At 36.7% G+C, this 16,906-nt stretch overlaps 1 protein-coding gene across 1 annotated transcript in view; it reads right to left on the bottom strand.

Moving 5' to 3' along the window:
* LOC6041424 (helix-loop-helix protein delilah) overlaps positions 1–10,158 on the bottom strand; it is an 87,562-nt gene extending 77,404 nt beyond the window's left edge. Inside the window, exon 1 of the mRNA XM_038264809.1 lies at positions 9,259–10,158. The gene's annotated coding sequence lies outside the window, so the exon portion shown is untranslated. The remainder of the gene's footprint in view (positions 1–9,258) is intronic.
* Between the last annotated feature and the right edge of the window lie 6,748 nt (positions 10,159–16,906).

Here is a 16,906-nt window from a genome sequence, read left to right as displayed (position 1 = left end):
TTTCTTTATTTCTTTATTTCTTTATTTCTTTATTTCTTTATTTCTTTATTTCTTTATTTCTTTATTTCTTTATTTCTTTATTTCTTTATTCATGTTTTTCCGAATTTCTTATTTTCGTAGTTTCTTAATTTAATCTAAATTATAGAATTTGTTTTCTTCTTCTTCTCTCTCTCTCTCTCTCTCTCTCTCTCTCTCTCATATGTCTTCCAAAAATGAGGTGGGGGGGGAGGGGGCTTCCACCCGAATGTACCTGCCCTGGTTTGGGGGCTGTCCAAAATATGTCAACTACCGCTTCGGTTTTTAAGAATTTGACGGTTTTAGCTTCAACTCTAGCTACGAAAATCACCCAACTCCGATAACTTAAATCACGACTACACATTCCTGCTTTCATAAATAACATCAATTCCATTCCATTACTTGCTTTTCTTCTTAATTTCTCCCACCCTTCTAACCTTCAACCAGAACTATGATGCAATTATTATATCTTTATTCCATAAAAATAAATATGAAAAAAAATCTAATTTTTTCCATGTTTTCAACTTTCCGTGCATGGTAAACCGTACACACTTTGATCTAGCGTACTGTTTAAAAATGTTCTATGTTTATGGGAAACACTCGTATCATAGGTGACAATCAACATTTTCCTTGAATTACATACATTTCATGCTGTGAAATAAAATCAAAATTCTTTCTTGTTATTTGAAAACGTAAAAACCCACTTAAAAATAATTTGAGGTAGCCTATCGCCTCTTTTCAAAACTTTGTCGACATCAACATCAGCCGATTCCATTGTTGCCATTTTGGCATCGGAAAAATCTCATGTGTTTGCCACAAAACGCTTGAAACGCTTGCCTGCTTGAAATATTCACGGAAATATTTCACAGCGTTATTTGGTTTGTGTCCATGGTGTCGCGGCAGCATTATGGCTGACAGGACAGGCATCGAACTACGATGCACTGACATTTTAGCAAAGCATGGTAGTGACTATGCTTTCGATGTCGGTCATCTTACGATGCTCGTGCATCGAAAATCAAAAGTCGGAAAAACACATTTTCGGGGCTTTCCGGCAATTAGTATTTGTTTTTATTGTTCGTACTGCCATGAACAATCAATCTAAACTATTTTACCACTTAACTTGGTCGAAAAATATGAGTTTTCGACCAAATTTAACCACGAGCATCGAAAGCCGCTTTCGATGTCGGTCATCGAAAAATCCATGAAAATCCACCCTTAGAGTGCAATTCTAGTGTAACAGTAACAGCGTAACACGACAATTTCCATGTTTTTATTTAGAAGGATGTTATCCTCAGAATCAAATTCATCAAATGCGGCTGTTAAAACCGATTTGAAAGCTTAAGTGTACTCACAATTTGTCACTTAATTCCTGTTCCCATTTCCATTTGCATTTTCTCGCCGTAAAATTCGTGTAAACTTCAATGAATGACAGTCAAATTACTATTCCACACACCAACCTCCCCCAAAACGGCCTAATTGAATGGCGCGTTCGAGTACACCACAAATTGCGTTCGAGTAACATCTCTGTATGTCATCGGATCAACCCACGACCGACGCGTCGCAGACTATGGCGACAATAACAACTTTAAGTGTCTCAAAAAAATGTTTCAAATCACGTACGTGGTCGTGGTCAACCGCCGCCACCGCCACAGCTCGCCGTACACGTCTAATTTATGTGGGAAAAAGCGCATCACTTCACGTGGTCTGGCCACGGTTCCAAAAATCGAACTTTAAATTGAAAATGGCCATTGTCGAGTTCGACCAGTGTCAAGTCACTCAATTTTCGACACCTCCGGGGTCGGACACAGGTGGGTGTCCACCGCAAGCCGATGGCCATCGAGCCTAGACGTTGAGAAGTGGAGCTGAGGAGGTACTCGCCGGCAGGTTTCGTGAGTGCGAACTAATTTGAATAAAAATGAAGACATTTATCATTCAATGCTTTTTGGACGTGCCAGCGATACCGATGGAACTAGCCGTATGTCTTCCCCCCCCCCCTTTCCGCTTAGAAAGCTCACGCAATTGCGCCAATACCGGCTCCGAGCTGCCAAAGCTAAACGATGAGTAATTGAGGTTGACCTTTCCGACCAGCAGCCTCTACTATGTCTCTACCGTCGAGGCTGACGCGTTGAGAGGTGTGCATTAGAGGTATGCCCAATTCTTAAGACCGGGGCTTTGTTCCACGGTGGTAACTCAATTAGTTGGGTTCTTCAAGCGTAAAATTAGCGTATGAAACGAAACGATACCTCTTGTTTATCTTGGTTGAATGCTTACTCAAAGTTATGACGATATGTGTCAATTCATTAAATTTGAAAAAAATCAATATGTAAAACAAATTTGGCTTGCCAACGATATGTCAAAATATCTTTATAAAAATCCTGAATTTTACCAAAAAATATAGCTCATACAAATGCAGATTTCCTCCGAATACAATATATCAATTCCAGGACCTTTGTGCATTTCTCCAGGGATTAAAAAAAAATCTTCAAATCGTATTCAAGGCCAACATAAATTTCGTAGTAATAATTCAATAGGGCGAATCTGCAATTGTAAACAAGCAGTCTATTCATTTAACTCAAGTGACAGTTCACGTCAAGTAAGTTGGGGATAGACTACTTGTTTACAATCGCAGATTCGCCATATTGAACTGTTACTACGGAAGTTTATTTCATTTTTGCTTTTCCCTCTCCCTCCCAAATTTTTGAATTTGCGAAGATTGGCAACATAAACATTGACTTATATTTGCAACGGTATTAATAACTTTTTTCAAAGGAAAATTAAATTTTAAACAAATATGAATTTGTTTAAAATTTAATTTTCCTTTGAAAAAAGTTATTAATACCGTTGCAAATATAAGTCAATGTTTATGTTGCCAATCTTCGCAAGTTCAAAAATTTGAAGGGTAAAAAATTCATATGACTTCAAAATGTTTCGATTCACAGTACAGTTAAACATATATTTTACAAGAATTAAAAATTTTCGTCCATACATAAATCTCTTATGTGACAAAGCCACGCAGCCTAGTGGTAACGCTTCCACCTCGTAAGCGGTAGATCGGGGATCAAATCTCGGCTCAGACCTACACAACTGGTGATCTTTTTCTTTCTGGATTCGAAGTTGGAGCTTATCACAACACCTTGGGAAATTATCACCTATGGAATGTTAACGTTAACCTTAACATGTTAACATTAAGGTAGTTTTTAATAGTTTTTTACTTGTTTTATTAATTTTCTACGATGTAGAATGATACAGTTACCATTCTTATAAACACGTGGAGGCATACTGCACACGTATTTATGCCAAAACAACGAAATGTTCATGAAATCACAGCCGAAGTTGACCCCTGAAAAATGACATTTTTTATAACTTTGCAAAGTAAAATGCAACAGGTCAAACTTGCACCCGTATAATTTTGTTAAATTGAAAGAGATCTTCTTTCAAATGCTTTTTAAAGATCACAAATTGTTTGAAAAATCCCTCTCGTCCCCCCACATTTGGTCACGTCTTAAATTTATTACCAGCCTAACTATGCTCAAATAAAATTAATGTAAATCTTATAAAATAACTTGCTGATCAGTTTTAACTAAAACCAGATTATAGCTGAAAATATATTTTTTTGTCCGCTTTAAGTCCATTCGAATTTTTCAGTTTCCTGGGGTTACGAAATTCCCGGGAAACGGGAAATTTTCAACAAATTTCCCTAAAATACCCGGGAATTCCAGGGAAATTTGAAATTTAGCGAAAATTATTTTAATCTTGTTTCTGATTAATCTTTTGCAACGAAATTGTATAGAACAGTAACTTTAATGGTAAAAATGAGTGTGAGGATCAATTAATGGCTTGACTGCTTGTAAAAAATATATTAACTTTCTAATCTTTAAATCTTTCAAATCGTCCCAAATGAAAGAAAATTTTACACAGTTCAACAAAAAATCAAATGTTTCTTGTCTCTGAGACGAGAATATGTGTTCCTAGTAGATTTTTGCCTGCTGAATCCGAATCCGGGTTCAGATTTGCTCCAAATGGTCCCAATTTTAAGATACACCCGTTTGAAATGTTAGTTTAGGCCAAAATTAGCTACTTTGTCGACTATTTTACAAAAGAACTATTGAAAAAACAAATAAACCAATACATGTATCTTAAAGTTCACGTTCTCCCCTTTCTGTAACACCCTTGGTTTTTAAAATTTGATTGTTTCTTCGCATATTTATAGCCATTTTAAAATTAGAATTTGACTTGCATGCAAGTTGGAAAACTTGAATGATAACCAACTGAAAATATAATTTAAAAATGGCTATAAATATGCGTAAACAATCAAATTTAAAAACCAGGGATGTTTCAGAAAGGGGAAAACGTGAACTTTAAAATACATGTATTGGTTTATTTGTTTATTCAATAGTTCTTTTGTAAAATAGTCGACAAAGTAGCTAATTTTGGCCTAAACTATTTACTTAGAAACAAATTCTTCTCACACAAACTTTTTAAAAATTTAATTATATCAGTTCAATTTCCATCCAACATGTTCAAGGTAAAAAAAGTCAAACAAATATCAATGTTGATCTTGGCTGGAAGATGTAAATATCTTATTTTCAAATTATATTACAAAAAGAAAACATTAAAAAAAGTTGTCAAAAATAAAATAGTTTATATTCATATATTGACATGAAATTTACAGACAAGCTGATTATTTCAATATGAACAGTAGATGGAAATAAATAAAATCAAATCAGGTTCTCCAATTATTATTTTTTGTATAATTTCAAAACATTGGTTCCAAAAAGTAGGAAAATGAATACTTCTGCTTGTATTTCGGGAATTTCCGGGAAATTCACAAATTTCCCGGGTAACGGGATATATTTTTTTCCAGGAAATCCAAGGGAAGCTCACAAAATTTTCAGTAGTTGTTCGGTAACTGGGCTGCTTTTTAACTGGGCGCTCGATAACTGGGCCGTAGCCCAGTTAATAAGGAGACAAACGTCAAAAAACCAAAACAAACCGAAATGACCTAGGGGTTAATGGATGCAAAAATCATGTTCAATAAATAAAAAAAAACTTTTTTCAAACTTTTGTTTAAATTCAACTCACAATTTAACACCCAAAGGAAAAATATATCTCAAAATCTGCAACATTTGATTTGCTGCAGAAAATGTCATATTTTATAACATTTTTTGCAGCAAGCCCGTAGATCATTTTTGCCCGCGTGTAAACATCCCAAGTAACCGCGAGGCACTAAATAGCGGCATTAAATCAGCATTATATTGGCATTTAATACCAGCAAATAGTGCTTCAAAACATTAAATCAGCACTTTTCCCTTGAGACATATTTCAAGTGGCGCACAGTGATGCCGATTTGATGCCTCACCGAAAGCTCGAACAAAAAAAACTGCTTTATCGACGTCAAGGCTGGGAAAAAAAGGACAGCTAGCTGCTCCACACACTTGGTGGTGGGCCTCCTTTGTTTTTTTTTTCTCCTGTTGCGTTCCATGTGTGAGTGTGACCACTTTGATGTTATTCTTGCATTTTTCTCGTCGATCTCCAGGATGCGCGCCAGCCAACTGATGTATTCTGAAATGAGTGTTTGTTTAGAAAGTTTTAATCGATGTGGTTGATGCATCGAACATTAAGGAAGACTTTCTTTCTGCTGTTTCGAGTTTCTGGTTCATGAGAAAATCCCGTTGTCATTTTGTTGGACGAAAATTATTGACGAGTCACTCAGCAAATTGCGGCCATCCAGTCAAGTACAGTACAATCAATTACGGAAGGCTTGGGGTTAATAGGGACAAGTAATGGCTAACGGCTAACCTAAACTGTTTTTCCGAGGAGTGCTTGGTCCACGGTTGGCAAAATTTCACAAAGTGTATCAGACTTCCGGAAAGCAGCTTTTTGCTTGCGAGAAAAGTCATTCAATTTACCAGAGAACTTTTGATAATGTCCTTTGTGCATGGGCATATGTTTTGAAAAATTTGGCTTAACTACAGGCTGCAGTTTTCTACAAAAAAAAAATAAACAAAAAAAAACACTTCAGTCAGCGGGAATTGAACCCAGTTCACGCAAAAATAAAACTGTTGCACACTGGGGGAAATGTGCCTTAGCCCGCACGCTTATTGGAACAGTATAACGGGAGAAGGATAAAAGTCAATAAGAGCGTGACTGGCTGAAATGTTTCCCGTATGGATGGGTTACTTTGTTGATAAACATCAAATGCTTTGAAGCACATTTTCAAGGTCGTAAATGGTGATTTAATGCCAGTTGTAATGCTGCAAAGTTTTGGTACTTTGAGGCATTCGCAAAGCTTATTTACTACTTCAAAGCATTCGAGTGCTGATTTAGTACTGAATAAATACTTCAATTAAGTGCTTGTGGTTACTTGGGATGTCAGCGATCTGCAGTTCTCACCAACACACATAATGCTTGCCCGTCCCCGAGCAACACTCTAAAGAGAAGCATATGTTGGTGCTCTTTCACTCACTTTTCATCAAGCGTCCATAGGGACGTGGCGTTACATCGTGCTGCCACCTGGTTTTTTTAAGTGCAAGAGTGGAAAAGTGCTGAGTCATCGTCTAAAAATAGACGGCGTCCTATCTCGCCCAGCAAAATGAAGTCGATAAAGTAGTCGGTTTCGATGAGAAAAAGTGGAAAATGTGGTCTAAAAATAGCGACGCCATCCCCCTATGGCGCGGTGGTAGCGTGTCAGATAAAAAATCAAGAAGTTGGTGGTTCAATCCTCGTTCGGTTAAGGGTTTTTTTTTGTGAAATACAACCAAAAAGCCGTCGGTAATGTCGATAATTGTCGGTAACGGGCAAAAATGTCATACCCCTATATTGCTAAAAATGCATAAGGACAGTTTTCATGCAGTTCCTGATATACTTTCATGCAGCCATGCATCACAATCATGCGACCGCCGTTTGGGGGAAGAAATATGAAAAGTAAGCATTGTAAATAAATTTGAGTAACTTTTATTTTTATGTTTCATCAGGAAAGTATTAAGCACCGGTGGTCCCCTCGTTATTTTTCGTTCAGCCCAGTTAGCGAGCAGCATTCCGTGACTGGGCTACGTTCTCAGCCCAGTTACCGAACAAGTACAGTATCTTCAATCAGAGATTCATCCTGCGTGACTTTAAATTGTGAACTTTTTCAGCAAAACAACAGAGGACTAAACACTGCGGTAATTTATTGGGCTTTTCTCTATTCTCAAGCATAACTTTTATTTTTTTTACATCCTTAAAATACTATACTATTTATTTTTTTCAAAAAGCTTTTATAATTTCTCAAATTTGAAGAAAAGACTTGAATACCTCTTGACATATAAACAAAAATGCTCCTCAAATCTATTTTAATTCCATTTGTAAAATGGTGTATTCACTAAATTAATTCGCAAAAAAAAATAAATAAAGGATACAAGAAAAAGTAAATTAAAAGTTAATATTGCTAAGAGATCGTTAAAAGTAAAAAAAAAATCTTCTTTTTATTATCTTCAAATAACATCTCAGAAATTATTATGAATGTCCATAAATTATAAATGCCAGAAAAAAACAATATTTTAGCAAAACATCTACAAATACATTAACGGAGAAAGTTTATTCTGGGGAAGGGGATTCTGGCAAATGATTTTTACTGGCGAATGAATTTGAAAGGATTTTCGTCAAATTTCTTTTAAGTTATTTTTTTCAATTTTTGATCATTTTTTCAACCAAAATGCCATTCGAACAACTTTCACAGCTAAAAAAAGTTGAATTTTGGAATGTTTTAAATTTGGTAGGTTGAATATTACCTATTTTTTAAATAATATTACCAAAAAAGTGTAAAAATTTGACCCTGATGAATATTTGCCAGAAACTGACGAAAATTCATAATTTTTAATGTTTTTTTTTTGCCACAAAATCTGTCACCATTTCCTGATGAATATTAGCATCATTTTTTTCTGGTTTGCTCAAAATGTGATTTGATTGTTTTGCTAAAACTTATGCTTTTCAATGAAAAATGAATTCGACTTGGCGAAGAATATTACTGCACAGTGCTTCGGTTAGCAAAATTTAGAGAAAAATTGATTTTTCCGAAAATTGTGAAGTTTTGGAGGCTTCAGAAAGACAAAAATTAGGGTGATTGATAAAATTTAACTTTCGTGGAATATTTTTGGAAAATTGTGGGGCATGATAATTCAAGCTAGTTTGTCGAAGACGCTAAAATTTTATTTCGCAATCTACGACTTATGTTGTCAAGAAAAGTGATGTTATGAGCACTTTAAGAGCTCTAAAAGAAAATTTAAAATTTCGATTAATCAAGAATGCTGTCAGAGTTAAGGATATTTGGATCTACAATGGTTTTAAGTTTATTTGTGAAGTCGTAGTGAAATTTTTTTGCAGCATTATGATTTTTTTATTATGTATTAACGCTTGCTTAGATCGTATCCTAGAACTTAAACCTTCCAAAAAACCATCCAACTCCAAACGAAACATACTTGGGGATACCGTGGAGTTTTTTCCTTATCCCCTTAAAAAGTGGAGCATCAATACTTCCCGTCATTCAAATCCCTTTTCTTGTCCCTGGTGCGTGGTGGATATGGGAGCGGGTCAGCAATCAGACAAATGGGCAAAGTCATGGTGTTGAAGATCAGTTCAGGTCGAGTTGGTTTTATTCCCAATTATCAATTCCTGAAAATCATCACATCGCATGGCGAAATCCAGTTCAAATCTGTCAAAATTACCGTCTGCTAGAGAAGCGAAACGAAGTTGCAATGGAAATTTACGTGATTTGACACATTTTGTAGAATTGACATACAAGTTGTCTGGACCATAAAGTTTAATAGAATAAAATGCAAAGATGCAGGACATTGAATCAAGACAGGAATCTTTTCATACTTAAGCTGTCTGAAAATTGTGATTTTTTGATATCTGATTCAAAATTGTAGAGAAAAGCAATGTTTATCTTTGTTCTACCAAATATTTTGTAAAACAGAACCAGATTTATCTCGTTATGAAAACCGATCAAAACTGGAAATCAATAAACCAAAAATCACAGTTAACTGAAAACTCCCCCATCGTTCCAAGGCATCAAGATTTCTCAGTGAAAAAAAAAACCCATTCCAATCCCTGCGGGATCGTACCCCTCACAACCCACCCAATAACAGGATAGCATTAAAAATAAATTAATGATACCAACCCTGCCGCGGTCATTCCCCACAAAACAAAAACAGAAGAAAAAAAAGACTCAGTTGATGCCCGATCTTGTCCGCGATTGGTACCTACCGTGGTCAATTTGCTATCCAAAAATCGTCGTTCCGTCGGCGCCGACGGTAGCCCCCGAATCGACGACCTGGTCTCGTCGATCTGCAGTACTACAATCCTTAACAACCACTCGCGGAAAACGATAATTTAATTCTTCGATAAATATCTGTGCGATCACCGCGTCGCGGCCTGTACTACCGCTGCTTTTTTTTCTCGCTTCAACTCCACAAAACGATCTTTTAAAATATTATTAACGACTCCGGGACCACTCTGCACTGCACTCCAGACACACCGCGTATCTTCCCTTCGGAGTTGCTCCGGTCACTATCACCGTTCACCGATCAACTTCTTGAACTGCTTGTTCAGCTTCCAGCCATGGTATGAAAATCCACCGAGATTATCCGCGATAATCGTATGCAGTGCTGTTTATTAAAATTTCGCAACTTATAACTCCACTTTTATGCGGAGCTCCTCCGGTTGTCTGGCCGCCTTCTCCGTCACCGCGTGCACTTCTTTGTGTTCGATCGTACGGAGACCTCCAGCGGTTATCTTCCTTGACCGCGACCTGAAGTTCCGCGCCGGACAATCACCACTTGAGTATATGGTAATGATCAATTCTTCACCCGTGTTTTGCTTTTGTTGCGCCGCGATCGCATACTCCTCCGAAATCCAAAATCACTTTCCGTAACGCCTTCGCGATCAGCCCCGGGAGGATCTTCACCAAGACGAACTACTACGCTGGCGCCACCAAGGTATACCTCTACTTGCACAACCCGCGTGTGGGCGCAGACCACCACTTTCGGTTTCTTCACCCAAACACAAACTTCGCCACCACTCAACAACTCCTTCGCAAACAGCTGATCGTACGCGACCGTTGATCTTCCAAGAAAACCTTCCGAGACTCGCATCCAACCCGCGCGACAGACGCAATCGCACTGAGACTCGCGGACGGACCCACCAGGCCACGGAGTCAGTGTCACCACAAGGTGTTACGTGTGCGTGGTCCGTGCAACCTCTGGGAGTTCTTTCAGAGTTCGCCCCCACGCGCGATCGCGCTCTCACTCTCGATTCATTCACTCTCAACTATCGCGCGATCGCTTTTTGACCACCACCACCACCGCCGCTACTCCGTGCTGGCGTTACGGTTTGGCAGATCAGAAGGGTGAGGGAACTGCACCCGCCTTTTCCGTCGACGATCGCAGCGAATCGACGCGTGGGATTCGTTGGGGGAAACTGCGATGGAGAGAGAGAGGCTCAAAGAAGTGGTGGGTGATGGCGTTACGAAAAGGTAGAGTTAACGGAGAGAGGAAGGAGCGAGAGAGTGAGTGATCGTGAGATCAACGAGAGAGGGAGTCGTTGAGATGCTCTGAGAGAAAGTGCACTGAAGGTTTGAGAGTTTGATCAGGGAATGCAAACAGACTTGCTCGTTTATCCTCGATTTCAGTTTCGCTTGGAGTTTTCTGGAGATCAGACTCAAAAGATCTGTACAGTAAAATTTATATTTATTGGATGTTTGAATTTATGTAGTGGAGATCGTTAATCTGAACAACTCTCAAAACCATGGAGAAAAGTTAAATTAGTTTTACAAAATCCAAAAAATTGCCATGACTTTCAATCGATTTTCGTTAAACTATGTCCTAAGATGTAATTATGGTCACTGATCACGAAACATAGGTCCGTTTATCGAAATCTCGTAACAAATCGGTGTTTTGAACCAACCTTACTAGAAAAGATTTTTTTTTTTTTGTTTCAAGAACTGGCAGTTCGAAATGGTGATAAGCTGGAAATTTGTTGTCAAAGATATTTGAATGTTAAGAAAGACGCCGATTTGATGGCGTTCTTAAAATTCTTATAATGGATTTGTAGTAAAAATGACGTGAAATGTTCTTTAATGGGAATTGCATAGGGGTCATACACTCAACCCCCGGTGGTTGGTCACTTTTTCGTTTGAAACTTTTTCAATTTGTACCCCGTTGGTTGGTCAAAGTCAAACTAAAAAGTGACGAACTGTCTCTTTTTACACGGCGCTCACAAACAATTTCAAAACAAACGTTTAGTAGTGTTTGTGAACTCCGTGTAAAAGGGGTGTCAAACTAAAACGTGACCCCGTTCGTTTGACAACAGTTCGACGTCGTCGTGCTATCTTGTCGCACCCGCCATTTTGACGTTCCGAGAAAAACGCGTTTTAATGTTTGACCTTGAATATTCAAAAACGAGAGCACGCAATGTAAACAATAACAAACACGTTTTGTTTGGCTCACCATTCTGTACATTGTCCCAAAGTTTGGTTGAAGTTGGTTGCTGGAGTCCCGAGTTATAATTACAAATGTTTACGGTAGTCTAGCTTGTACGTGCGACAAACGCATCCTGACTTTCCTGGCCTGAAATCCCTTTGGCCTTTTGTCGCACTTACATCAATTTTCATGGAGTGACAAGATAGCACGACAAGATTGAAACTACTTTCATATGTAAAGTGACAAAAATGCACGGAATTTTTTTCAGTTTTTGTTGAATATCTCAGGATTGAAATCGAATTTTGGGGGTCTGTGAAGGTCAAAAGGTGAGGCATTGTGAGCTGCACAAAATGGCGTTCTTAACTCAATTTGGCCCAAAATGCACGTACGACAAGTTAGCACGATGGCGACGAGTTGGTGTCAAACCATCGGGTTTTGAGTGCACTCTGCCAACTCACACGAAATCGGCAAAAGTTGCCCCAATCCTTCTTCGATCTGCGTGAAACTTTGTCCTAAGACGGAATTTTGGTCACTGATTGCCAAATCCAAAGTCCATTTTTCGAAATCTCGTGACGGAGGAACGGTACGACTCCTTTTAATTTTTCAATAATTTGAAGCCTGAAATGGTGATATGTAATTTGAAAATTTAATGTCAAAGAGACTTTTATGTAAAATTTAATGCACGATTTGATTGTGTACATACTTAAAATTAAAATAAAAAAAAAACTTAATCTGACCGAAAAAAAATTAGAAAGTTTTTTTGTGAAAATTTATGTTCTTTTGAATCTGCAATAACTCATCAGGGTCATTTTTTAACAAAACAAAATTTTACATTTTAAAATTTGGTAATTTTGTAACTTTGCTGTTTTTTAGGGTGTTACAATGTTTTACAAAATTGTAGAGCAGACAGAGTCCCCTAAAACATATTATTTTTTTAATGTGGATTTAGGGAAATTAAGTTTTTCGCAAAAAAAATGTTAATTAAAAATCTTTTTTTTTTCCTTTGCATATTTTTTTCTCAATAGTCCTCATTAATACCTACAACTTTGCCAAATACACCAAATCGATCAGAAAATTCCAGACCTGATTTTTTTTTTTTCGGTACATGCTTTTTGTGTACACGTTTTCTCATACAATATTACATGCTTTTTCTCACAAAGGTGATGTGCATGCTTTTGCATGCGATTTTACCATCTGATTTTCACAAGATCCTCTGTAATTATTAAGTCAAATGTAATTACAAAAGCCGACTCGGTCCTAACCAGGTCCCAGTACCGAAAAGGACCTAATAAAAATAATTTTATGAAAAAAACCATCTGATTTCTTGCTGTGTTGTCAAAACTTCAATAATAATTTTTAGATGCCATTTTTTTTTTGTTTTATTTTGCCTAATTTTGACCAGTACTATAACAAAATTCTTTTATCTCTTTCAATCTAATAATATTTCCCTTGCTGTGCAAAATCGATAAACAGTCACTAAACCGAGGAAAAAAAATTGCAACGTAATTTCACTTCAATTAAATTTCCCAGCCAATTTTATCGTTCAGTAGTCAAGGTCACAACCTGTTGCAGACTTCCCACACCATGGTGATTAAAATACTTCGAAAGGTCAAACCGTGGTCTCTTGCCAACCCGAAACCACAACAAAGTTCACGATCAACACACATACACACACACTTGTTGATCGATCGACTCTGGCATGCAAAGCAAGTACCCGAGCTCTTTTGTTTTCTCTCTCTCTCTTTCTTTTATGATGCCGAAGCCGAATTATGCGACCCGATAATTTCCAGCATCCGGGGATTTATCAATTACAACCAAAACAGCAACTTCACCAACAATAAGAGTACTTTGAGTGCTCTTCTTCGCGTTCGCTGCAAGTACTTCGATTATGTGAGTCTGTGTGCGATTGTTTGGGCACAAGTGCATGTTCCACAATTCCGATGTGCCATTTCGCGTGTCAGTTTATCTGTTCGGGGTTTTTTTTTGTTTACTCCTTTTCTCAACGTTTAAAGATTGTTTCGTTTCGCTTCGCCTCTTTAAACTTTTAGGAACATTTTTTGTTTCCCCTTTTTTTCTCAACCTCTTCTCTTTTCTGATTGTGCTTGTTTTTTTTACTTCTCATTGCTGATCTGCACTTGATTAATAGAGTGCCATTTAGTGTAGTGTGTGTGTGCGTTGTTATGTAACCTTTTCGGCTGCCTCTTCTTTTCTGTTGAAGAGGACGCCGGTCGTGTGGCCTCGGCTGAGTTGTTCGCTGGTCTCGCTTATCGGAGAAGTCGTCGTCGGCGTCGGATTGTTCCTTGGGATTTTGGTTGTGAGGCTCTCTGGTCAAGGCTTTCTCTTTCTGGCGCCTGGCTCTGCGGATAGTGTGCAGTGCAGGGCAGTGTCGGTGGTGGCCTTTCGCAGCTTTGCTTTGATTTATGGTTTTTGAGAAGAAGGAACTAGTACTGCAATTCATATTAAAAATTTCTATAAACATTGCAATTCTAAGGCATTGTTTCAAACACATACACCAGAATCGGTCGATGCATACTCGGCTATAATAGATTCCTTATTTTTTATAAAACGTGTATGAAATTAATATCACTAGCAGTTCATGATGTCAAATTCTAGTCTTATCAAAATATTTTTCAAATTATGTTTCTTAAACAGGTCCATTTTTGTTCAATGAGTATGTTGTCTTATTTTTGATTGTTGATCTTAAGTACTTAAGTACTCTAAAGTAATTTAGAATTTTCAAATCCAAGACGGCCGCCAAAATGGCGGTGATGAAATATTGAAAAAAAAATGCATTTTTAAATTTAAACGGCAATCAACCATTCAAATTTTACTAAAATGGTGTCGCAGAATTCGAATTTGATGTTAAAAGTAAGAAAATAAAATAAAAAAGAAAAAAAACATTTTTTGTTCGTGATTTGATTATTCAAAGTCCCATACCAAACTTTCGGATAATCGAAACTTCGGAAAGTCGAGTCTGGACTTCATCTTGAAAAGGGATTTACATAACGATTTGGGTTTTTTACGGCAAAAATGTAGGTTATGATTGAAACTTTTCAGAAAAATATGTGAACGGAAAAAAATCATCATTTTTAGGGGTCCAAAAATGCATCTTTTGCGCTAGAGATAAAGATGGTGCAACATCTTGTACAAGAGATATGATTAAAAAAAAAAGATTGATTTAAGGAAACAAATAAATTTGTCAAAACGATTTTCTAAAATTACTTTAAGATGCAAAATCAAATTAACTACAGTGAAACATCTTTTGACGTGGTACGTTACGTTTTTCTAATTTGTCGATTTTTCTGGAACGACGCAACATTTTTGCAATATTTTAAAAGCAATTCATAGGTTTTGTCCAGATCTACAAAACGCTTTTTGAAACTTGTTAAAATATTGTATGGTTTTAGAGAAATCGACGAAATAAAAAGCGTAACGCCACCGCGTAAAAATAGGTTTCTCTGTATTGAAAATGATTTCGCACATTTTATGATAAAGTTTTCAAGTTAAAGGCATTTTCAGGTGAAATTTTTCATTTTTTTTTTGGTTGTTCTTACAGATATTTTTTTGGGAAAAATGTAAAAAATTAAACTTTCATTAATTTGTTTGCTACAATAGTAATTTCAAATTTTAAAATCATGGCCAACAATTAAAAACACAAATAAATCATTTCATCCCTATCAAAAGGTCACTTGTTTCTAAAAATCATGTTTCCGGTGCCAGATTTTTCACCATTCTAAACTCATAAGCAAAAGATGTTTCTTCTAACAACTTATTTTTTGAAAAATAAAATAAACACATTTTATTTTATAATTAAATATATATTTTAAGAATCAATCTTTTAATGTTTAAAAGTAAAGTCCTAATCAAAACCTACAACTTTGCTGAAGATACCAAATTGATCAGAATGCACAGTGGTCCAGATCGCAAAATTAAGTGGAAAATGGATTTTCCGAAAAATGGTGAAGTTTTAGAGCTTTGGTGTCTTCAAAAGAATTGTTGCAAATGGAAAGGGCCAACTTTTGGTTTGGTTGGAAATTAGGGTGGTTCACGATTAGGGTGATTTTGAAAATCTAACTTTACAAGAATATTTTTGGGTTTTTTTTCGTCTTGTAGAAAGTTGTTGGGCTTGCCAATTCAAGCAACTTTGTCCAAGACACCAAAATTTTATCTCGTATTCTATCTTTCTATGATCAAATTTATAGATAGCTTCTGTGCAAACCTTCAAAAATCAGTTTTTTGAACGTGGCAATTCAGGGGTAAGTTTTAGAGAAAATTGATATTGCGAGCACTATTATAGCTCTAAAAAACAAACATTTTTATTTTTTGGCATGTCAATTTTGACTTAAAGGTCAAAAGTTACAGCCATTTTAAGGTAAAAAAGATGCAATTTTAAAACCTAAATATCTCGAAAAGGCGCAAGCCAAATTTGAAGCACCAGGTTGCATTTGAAGAGGAGATTAAGCACTCAATCAATCTTCGCGATGTTTTTCTTCGAGATATCTTCATTTGAAAAAGTCTAATTTTCAAGGGAAAACCATATGGGACCACCCTAACGAAATTCGAAAATAGTTTTTCCATGTAATTTTGCCCGCTAAATCTAAATCTTCCCATAGAATTGAGCCAAAGTATCAGAAAACGTTTTTGGTCCATGTAAAATTATCATTTAAACCCAAATTCTGGGACGGGACGGCTGGATAGAGTCTTCTTATTGAGTGTTTACGTTTGTATTCTTCTTCTGTTTTTTGCAAGAAAATTCGTGTTCGAAAACAAATATCAAGCAATCTGTGATTCAGATAGCTTGACAATTCAAACTTTCTTGATGATGTTTTTCAACTCAGTGCTCAAGCATGTGGGCGACTTGTTGTTTAGTTTCTCCTCGCAGATTTTTTTTTTAAATTTGGCTGTTAAAATTTGCGGTTGGACGTGGGGTGAGAATCCTGAGTTTATATTCCATCGTTTTACGGTGGATCCGTTCATAAGGAGCTGCCGTATACAAATTACTTGAAATGGTTGGCAAATCGAAGATGAGTCAAAAAATGTTCATTTCTTCAATTTTTAATGTGTTTTTTTTTATATGAAAGATTTTTCATTTTCATTTGGATGTGAAAAATGCAATACGATTTCAATGCGTTTGCTCACATCAATCTAAAAAAAATCCTGTAAAGCCTGCAAGCGAGCCTGCAAGTCATTAAATGGGAGGGGAGATTTTTTTTTGATCTGCTCCTGTCGTTGTCCCGTTACGCAAAGAAAGTAAACAAATCTTTCCCAGTTCCCAAAGAGGAGCACGTCGAATTCAACGGCAATTTTTACTCAACTTTAAAGAAAGTTAACATTCCTTAGGTCGCACGCCCTAAAGTATCAGAATCGAAAGAAATGGCTGGCTCAAATTCAAATTTGTACCAATTCATTCACTTCAAAGAGCATAAAAGTTTGTT

Source organism: Culex quinquefasciatus, chromosome 3 (assembly GCF_015732765.1).
Source record: "Culex quinquefasciatus strain JHB chromosome 3, VPISU_Cqui_1.0_pri_paternal, whole genome shotgun sequence".
NCBI classification, from domain to species: domain Eukaryota; kingdom Metazoa; phylum Arthropoda; class Insecta; order Diptera; family Culicidae; genus Culex; species Culex quinquefasciatus.
This window is presented reverse-complemented; position numbering and strand designations above follow the sequence as displayed.